Genomic DNA, 9,441 nt, shown 5'->3' with positions numbered 1-9,441 from the left:
GCACTTATCCAGTGCGCCACCGGGCTGGCCCGGATTTTGTTGAATTTCATCAGTTAGTGTTGGATTTTGTTCTGGTGTACAGTTAAGTTGTAATCAATCAGTTTGTTCCTTTCAATGCATATTTTGAAGCCAGAGCAGCGTTTAGTCTGGGGTTAATTTATCTCTGTTGCTAAGGAGATACCTTTATGAGACTTCCACCTGATGCCTCGGAAATTAGCAGATCTTTTCACTGTGGCTGGTGAAACATGAACTATTCCCAGCCCAATGTAAACTCCAGAAATTGTTCAGCTTACTGCTTTGTGGTGATCCTTTCCATGGCCTCAGTAGTTCCCTCTTATACATCTGCAGATCAGCCCAGCAAAGACTTAGGTTCTCTCTGTAAATATCCAGACCTCTCTCTTTGCACAGCTCCCTCCTCTTCTGTACTCTGTCCTACAAGTTTTAGCTTCATGGTCCTCCCTGAACTCTGATTTATGTTAACAACTCAGAGAGATTGCTGGGCTCTATTTCCTCTCACTGCACTGAGTCCTGGAATTTCTGTCCAGGCAGTACACTAAGTCAGTTGTGAAACTCCCTCATTTGTTTCCCTTCTCTCAGGGATCACAGTCTGCACTGCCTGATATCCAAATTCCAAAAATTGTTGTTATATATTTTGTTCAGAATTCTAGCTGTTAAGGCTGGAAGGTAAATCCAGTCGCTATTACTCTATCATGTCCAGAAGCAAAGTCAACTAATTTCAATTAAAAACAGATATCAGACAGGAATCGCCTACAATCACCCATTTTATTTAAAATACCACTAACAATTATGGCAATTGTTATTAGTCAGGACAATACAATGAAAGAAAAAAGTATCAAGGTGACACCATTATGTACTTAGCAAAGAAAAAAAAAGCCATCTGTTTTGTGCCAAGATTATTCCTGGTTATGCAAGTTTTCATGTGGTTCTTTCAGAGTCGTAGCTAAGAAGAAAAAAATGTTCCAGTTCTCAACAAACAGGAGAACTTGGGGAATCCATGTACAGAAACCAGTGAGTAAATGACCCACACTTCTCCACCTATCTTAATCAAGCAGACTGGGGAGAAGTATACAGTCAAATGTGACTAATAAAGTTCGTAAAAAGTATGAAGATCTGAGCCTTATATAAAAGAACAACTCTAACCACCCACTGGATAAGTGGTATTTAGAGATGAGCCAAAAGTCTTTCATTAGGAAAAATGGTTAAGTCATTTGATGGAAAAGTGCTTTGCCTCACTAGCAGTCAAAGATACACAAATAAATATACCTTGATATTGCATTTGCATTTCAAATTGTTCCAATTTTTCTCAGAACCAACTGGCAGGCTACAAAGCTGTTTACACATTGACCTAGTAATTTCACCAGGAATATAGCCCTAAGAAAACTTGAACTCTAAGCAAAAGTTTCTATAGCAGGACTGTATTGAATAGTTTAGGCAAACAAAATCTTAGAAATACCAAAAACTCCAGCAACAGAAAATAACTTACAAAACTAAGATATTTTAACATGATGGAATAATTTATACAATAATATTAATGATTTTAACCATCTATCAAGCACTTTTTATATGCCAGGCACTAACTGGATGTTAATATCCTATTTTGAGTTTGCATTTAATTGCTTAATAGTCTCTATCTCAGGCAGATATTTACAGATGGGGAAATTAAGGCTCAGAGAGATTACATGATAGGCCCAGGGTTGCAACTAAAAATAGCAGACAAACATCTCAGATCTGTCTGACTCCCAAAGTCTTCAAAAACTCCATCTTACCATGGAGTAGTAGGATCCAAATAGGGCAAACCCCACAGTTTGTAGAAAAAGTCAGAAGACCCAAACCTTTGAGACCAAAGACTGCAGTAATCAAAGCAAAATTTGCTATTACCGGCCACCTACAGAGATCTTCCCAAGAAGATTTACAATTGTGATTGCAATACAAATTTTCAACACTATACTATTTTTTAAGTACCAAAATACCAGTATTTTTGTTGATGTAACACCATTTTCAATCAAAGGCTTTACACACCCTTCTTGGCTCTCTCTTCAAACCCTTTCTCTGTACCTTCTCCACCTCGTTGACACCCTTTTCACAAACCCACCCTTTTGTCCAATCAGTTCCTGCCAGTCCCCTGTCCCCCCCCCATCTCTTCTGCCCAATCACCCACTCTTCCCCTCTAAAGGAGCAGATCTCTGCTGCTGAAGGGACTGAGGAAGACCCAGTGCAGAGCCTTCTCTCCAGAGTTGAGAAAGAAAATTCGAAATGATGTAACAAGTGGTCCTGATAGCTCACTCCTGAGATCTGGCCAGGGCAGAAAGATACTGAAGCCGGAGTCCAGCACTTCCAGGCAACCACTCTCGCTGAGGCCCCCCTTGTCCAGAACAGAGGGGACTGAAGTCCAAGGGAGAAGCTGTGCTAGGAGTGACCAGAGAGATGTTTCATAATAGGTTTAAAATGCTTTGTTTTGAAAATATAATAAATAGCAGTTTTAATTATTTTTATTTTAATTTACAAGTTCTTAGATAAGTACAGAAATACCAACATTCCCATTGAGCAGACTAATCTGTATGTGTGTTGCTGATAAATGTGATTGTTTCATCAATTCTTAGGAAGGGGCCCAGGATGCCTCCTTTAAATGGGAGGCATGAATTTAAAATGTAACTGATGGGAGAAGAGCAGTAGATTTTAAAACATTTGTTATGTCTGAGAATCAGATAGGAAAAGCTTAAGATACAGAATACTTCAGTGAGTAATAATAAAGAGGAGAGAAAGAATTTGCCTGTATTTACCTAGCACTGTCCACAGGAGAGAGACAGGAGATAGCAAATTGTAATCACTAGCAAAGTACATGTTATAGTGAAGGAGGAGAAATTCTCCACACCCTGCCATAGCCCAGCAGAAGCAATGGGTACAGACAGACAGACAGACAGACACACACACACACACACACACACACACACACACACACACAGGACTGAACTCAAGAGGTACAAACAGGAAACGGCTTTATTTGTCTCTTAACTCTGTCTTTTAATATGCCTTGCCAGATCTCTTTTTTTAGCCTCTGGACAACATCTCAGGAAGATCTTAAAGGTTTTCAGCTCTTGCAGTTATATGAATAGCCTCGTTTGGGGATGTTCCAATCCGATGTAAACCAAAAACTCACATTCAATTCAGTGCTTTTGTCCACCGCCCACCTGGCCTGTGGCTAGGAGACCAACATTGAGGACAAAGGCATTGTGGTCTGCCATTGTACTCTCTTTGCTTCGGCTCATCCACCTCTCTCCCTCCCTCTTCTGGCTCTTCCAGGATCAGGATGGGGGGAAGGGAAAAGGGAACAAAGGTCTTTTGACACAGGTTGGTGCAGTCTGTGATCTCCCTTGACTAACTTAGCTGGCCAATGTTCAAATGTTAGGTCTTTATAGGAGGGAAAGCATTTGTGGGTTCTTCAGAGGCCCCCATGGTACCTTTGTAGTGCATGGCTCCCTGATGTGATGCTCTCTCTGACTAATGTATTGTCATCCATGTCTTCAGCTCTTGACCTCTACAGGGGACCACCATTTCCTCATACTGCTGGAGTCTTGGCAGGTAGCCCTATTGGGAAGCACCCTATCAAAGCAGCTCAAATCCCGCAGCCCACTGCAGAGTTCACTTGGCAGATAAGTCACATCTTGCCCCACCAAACTGTTGCTCTCTTCTTACCATGCCATCATGGTCTTCTCTAGCCTGTCTTCAGGTAGGAAGCAAACATTGGTCCTTCCAAAATGAGGTCATGCTTTTTTAGACAAACAAAAGCTGAAATAATTTATCACCAATAGAACCTGTACAATATATATATTTTTTTAAATTTTTAAGTTCTTCAGGCAAAAGGAAAATTATGCAGATGAAAACTTAGATTGCCATAAAAAATGAAGAGTGCCCAAAATAGGAAATATGTGGATAGATCTAAAAGAATTTTTGCTCTCATGCCTTAATTCCTATAAAAGATAATTAAGTATTTAAAGCAAACATAATAACAAGGTATGTTAATAACACATAGAGGTAGAATATCTGACAACAATAGCACGGATGACTAAAAGGAGGAAATAGAAGTGTACTGCCGTAAGTTCCTTACATTATACATGAAGCAGTATGATATTTGAAAATACACTGTGATAAACTGAATATGGATATTCACCTTTTAGAGAAACTACTAAAAAGTAAGATAAAGAAAAGAGATATTAGATAATAAGCCAATTGTGAAGATAAAATAGTCAATCCAAAAAGAAGGTAGGAAAAGAGGAAAAGAATGAGCAAAACAGATGGGAAACCAATGTTGTACAGGTAGATTAAAACACAACCATATCAAAAGTTACATTAAATATGAATGCCTTAACATACCATTTAAAGGGCAGAAATGATCACATTTTACTAAAAGGCAAGACTCAACTGTTTGCTGCCTATTATAAAATCACTTTAAATATAAAGATATGAAAAGTTTTTTTTTTTCTTTTTGGCATCTGGCCAGTACAGAACCCATGACCTTGGTGTTACAAGGATGGCTCTAACTAGCTGAGCTAACCAGCCAGCCCCTAAGATATGAAAAGATTATAAGTAACAGGATGTATCTCAATAAAGTTGGATTTTTTTGAAAAAGTGAAAGGATAAAAACATTATACCATACAAACACTAACCAACAGAAAGCTAGACAATGAAATGTTCTAAAATTAGATTGTGGTGATGATTGCACAATCTAAATATAATAAAAACCATTGAACTGTATATTTTGAAGGGGTGAATTATATGGCATATGAACTATATCACAATAAAGCTGTTTTTAAAATAAGAAAGCCGGAGTGTTTATATTAATATTAGAGTAGACTTCAGAACCTTAGAAAGGGATAAAGAAAAACATTTCATAATGATCAGGTGATCAATTCATTAAAAATTCATAGCAATGCTTAATGTGTCTGCACCTAATAACATAACTTCTAAATACATAAGCAAAATTGATTGAAAAGGAGAAAGTCAAGCCATAATTATATTTGGAGATGCAAACACTTCTCACTCAATACTTGATAGAATACATAGACAGAAAATTAGTAAGGATAGCAAAGATTTGAATAATACTATTGGTCAACTTGACCTAGCTGACATTTATAGAACACACCACTCAACCACAGAAGATACCTTCTTTTAAAGTGTACAGAAATAGTCATCAAGATAGACCATATGTTGGGCCATCAAATAAGAATGGGATCACTAATGTTTTAGTTTCTGATGTTTTGCATCAGGCATCTTAGTCAGAAACTGAGTCTCAAGTTCCTGCTTAGTTTCTATGACACTGGGTTCCACTTCCACGACCCAAATCCTTCCAGAGGCCATACCCAGCTTCTAAGGTCCAGTGCCTGTACCTTTAGCTCCTGATATTTTCTGCTGATTTCCCTGGCACTGAATCCTGACTTGCATAACCACTACCACTGCTAGAACTTAATCCCTTTACCTGCCTTACCCTCATGAGTTCCTAGTTCCCAGCTACCTGGCTCATTCATTCAACAAGCATTTATTGAGCACCCACTGTGTACCAGGCACTGAGCAAGCTACTGGAGATATAGCCATGAAAAGGTCTCTCTTCCAAAGTAGATACTGTCTAGCAGACAAGTAGCAAGACAATTATACAGCATTGTGATAAGTCCTACAAGTGAGCGAGTTCAGGGAGCTTTGAAAGTACAGAAAATGAATGTCTGATTTGGACACTGGGTTTAGGAAAGACTTTCTGAAGGAAATAAAATCAAAACTGAAAACTGAAGGATGAGTAAAAATTAGCCAGAAGGAGAGGAAGAATAGTAAAATGTTCTAGGCCAGTGTTCTCAAAATGTGGTTCCAGACCGGCGTCATCAGCATCAACTGAGAACTTGTTAGAAATACACATTCCCAGATCCTTCCCCAGATGTATAGAGCCAGAAATTCTAGGTGAAACCCAGCAGTATCTGTTTTAACAAATCCTCCAGGTGATTCTGAAGCATGGGAAAATTTGAGAATCAGTACTCTAAGCTGAGGAACAACATATACAAAGGCCTGGAGAGATTATGGCATCCTTCTCCCCCAAATCATACTCCTTTTATGAAAATGGTGATCCTAGTGCTTCACCTAAGGTGGCAACACCAGACCTAGTTCAGTCCCCGCATAACAAGAACAGAATAGGAGAGGACTACCATTTGCTAAATACGTAGCATACAACAGGCCCTACACTTCACATTGTTTCTCTTATCTAATTCTCACTACATCCCTGTTATCGTGCCCATTTTACAGATACGGAAATTGAGGTTCTGAGAGGTTACAGAACTTGCCCAACCTTACTCAGTCAGTAAGTACCAGAATTGGGATTTGAACCCAGTTCTCTCTGACTCCAGAACCCAATGAATTTTCTGCACCAGTCCATTGCTTTCAGGAAAAAGAGTTCAAGATTAAGAGGTTAGGGCACCTCAGTGGCTCCACTCACTAAGTCTTCTGGGAATGGAGCTGGCAGATGGAGCAGCCATTGTCTCATGTCCTGTGATTGAAAAACTGTTTTTTTTAAACTTTATTATTATACCTTTGGAGATGGAGCCCAAAATAAGCAAATTTGCCTTTGGGTGTCAGAGAAGTTCTGCATCAGGTGTTGATTCTGGCTGCACACTGAAGGAGTACTCCTGGGACCACCTGGGCCTTAGACCAGGACAGATCCAGCTCTATTTTGCTTGCTTGCCAGGCAGAACATTTCCTTATGTTAACAGCCCTGGAGAGACACATCGGATTGAATGGCTTTTGTACCAGTTGCCACCACGTGATAATGAGGTGTGGTGTTGTCGGTCTTTAAATGAAGAGGAGAAAAAAGAATTGCAAGTGTTCAGTACTTAGGGGAAGAAAGAAGCATTTGGAAGAGGAACAATTAAACTTTTGTGCAGAGCACTCCACGTGTGAGTGATGTGGGGCGAGATAAATGGAGGTGAAATTGCTATGTTTGCCTCTTGAGCAGATCCTACGGTATGCTGGCACCCATTCTGTTTTGTCTGTCTCATGTGTAAAGAAAGAGCTGCTGGCCGATTTCATCCATGTTTATCAGGATGGAAAAATTCATTGTGCAGGCACCATGCTGAACTGCTCAAACCACAGTAATCAGCACGTGACAAGACAGTTTTGTTGAGCGCACAGAAGCTGAGGGTCACCATTGGCACATGAAACATTGTGCCTTGAGTGTGAAATGGTCCCAGGAGGACAACATACATCATGAAGGATGGCCACCGTTCTGCTGTGGCTGTCTTGAGTCTCTCTCTGCAGAATACTGTGAAACCTGTGGGGAACATATGTATTGGTGTTGACCATGCACAGATAACCTACAACAGGTACAACTGATGTGCTGCAGAAGCGAGCTTTTCTTGTGCCTACTGTAAAGTCTCTTTGTTGGGATGTCCCTTCCTTCCCAGTCAGACTTATTGCTCAAAAATATGCAGCCTCGGTAAAGATATCCATGCCTCTAATTCTTCCCACTCCGCATTTCAGTCAGCTCAATCAAGAGACGCCAGAAAAAGTATGCAAATGGGCAAAAGCAGTCAGTAAGTGAATCAGTGTACTTTCCTCTTGTCCCCTGCCCTGAACTACAAGTTTCCTGGCCTTTCAGGCAATGCTGATGACATCCCTTCTCAGAAATTGGGTGATTCAAGTCTCTTCTGGAAAGGAGCAAGTTTTGTCAATGAAGAATTTTGGAAAGGCAGAGCAGAGCAGGAGACCTCAGAAGACCCTGAAAAATGGACTAAGCATGAAGATTAAATGACACAGCTCCTCCACAACTTTGGTGATAAAAGCATCTTCAGCAGCCACCCAATGAGATGGAAATTCGAGCCAATCTGCCTTGGATATCTGATAACGTGGTTAAAAACAAGACCATGTTAAAGCAAAACAACAAGAATCTTGCAAGTAAAAAATACCATTCTGATATGTATTGAGCACAGTCACAAGATGGTCTGGGCAATTCTGCTTACGGCAACTACCTGGGCCCTTCAAGTAGTAGAAGGCTCCAGGAATTGGATACAGAACGTAGGGTTTAAGGATATAATCATGATCAAACACAAGGGTATGAAGATTCCCTGAGTGTTTGTCAGACTTGAAACCAGAGCAAGGTGTTAAAGATTCTATGGATTCTTTGGCTTTGTCTAATATCACAGTGGCTTCAGTGGATGTAGAAAGCAAGCAAAGGTCATCATTATATTCTCTGCAAAATGGAGGCAGAAGATTGTGGGGAAATAAGCAATATGGGAACTTTTGGACTCTGCTGTACAGAATTGCAGAGTCCTTTAAAGATTCTAAGTTCAGAGTTGTGTCCACAAGAAAATCATGCCTGAAGAGAAACTAGTATATCCACCAGTACTCAGAAGATCCAAGTCTCAATCCAGACCAAGCAGGTCAAGTTTTTAGATGATGTCATTGACAATGGAAACTATAACAACCTCAAAATGGGGCGGCCTCCAACGAGTGAAAGGACTCTCGGTCCACCACTTTGAAGAGAGGGGATCCAGGTGTCATTACTATTGCCACAGGACAAATAGAAAGTCCTGTCTGACAACACTGAATCTTGGTACAGAAAGAAAATATTCTCCCAAGGACAGACTACAACTTTTTACCCCCAATAACTACGAGAATATATATGGAATAAAAGTGCCTGGGAGATCCACGCATGCATCCAGAATGCTGCTCTCTACAGACAGTATGCCCACGCCACTTCTGATCACGTGCTGCAGAACCTGAGATTGAAGGTGTTTCCGGGATTCCTGGTGTTCCTCCTCCTCTTCTGACTTAGAAGAAGAAAAATATTTTCTTCAACAACCAATCCCTCAACCCCAACCCCAGAGATATGCCTACTAGACAGATGACCTTCCTAGTCCAACTTCTGCACTGCCTACCCTTCAGTTTCGTCAGAGGACAACTAAATCCAAGAAGAAAAGGGACGCAAGGGCAAAAACTATTTTTTCTTAACCTAGTAGCTATGGAGATAATTTGTTTAAAACTTAGCCACTAACTATCAGAATCATATCTTTTTTTCTCCCACTGGAAAGTTGCTAAAATCGTTTAAAGTTCTTTGCCCGTGTTAGATGAGACCCAACTGTTGTTCACAGTGTCAGATTAACATTTGAAAGGTGTAATTTTGTCCATTTACCCTTTTTGGATGGGACCTACTGGGGACATTACAGTTTTATACAGCTGCTTTGGTCTCCAATCCTCAAGAGAATACTCAGAAACTGTCATGAGGTAACTGGACAGAGGTGTTGGTTTTAAAAGATAAAGAACTCTAGCCACCTTTGTAAAGCAATAGTGTCATCTGTGTAAATCAGATTGGCTCAAGTCCTGGTCAGCCTGTCTCGTTATGAGGCATGCATGTAGTCATACTGACCTAGCTAACACTGTACATCCTAT

The 9,441-nt window shown here is 40.3% G+C and overlaps 1 pseudogene; it reads left to right on the top strand.

The window, feature by feature from the left end:
- The first annotated feature begins 6,507 nt into the window (after positions 1-6,507).
- LOC103591705 lies at positions 6,508-9,003 on the top strand (annotated as a pseudogene).
- Positions 9,004-9,441: the final 438 nt, after the last annotated feature.

Source organism: Galeopterus variegatus, unplaced genomic scaffold, assembly GCF_000696425.1.
Source record: "Galeopterus variegatus unplaced genomic scaffold, G_variegatus-3.0.2 Scaffold1013, whole genome shotgun sequence".
In the NCBI taxonomy this organism is placed as follows: Eukaryota; Metazoa; Chordata; class Mammalia; order Dermoptera; family Cynocephalidae; genus Galeopterus; species Galeopterus variegatus.
The sequence above is the reverse complement of the archived record's forward strand: the minus strand, read 5'-3'. Positions and strand labels throughout refer to the sequence as shown.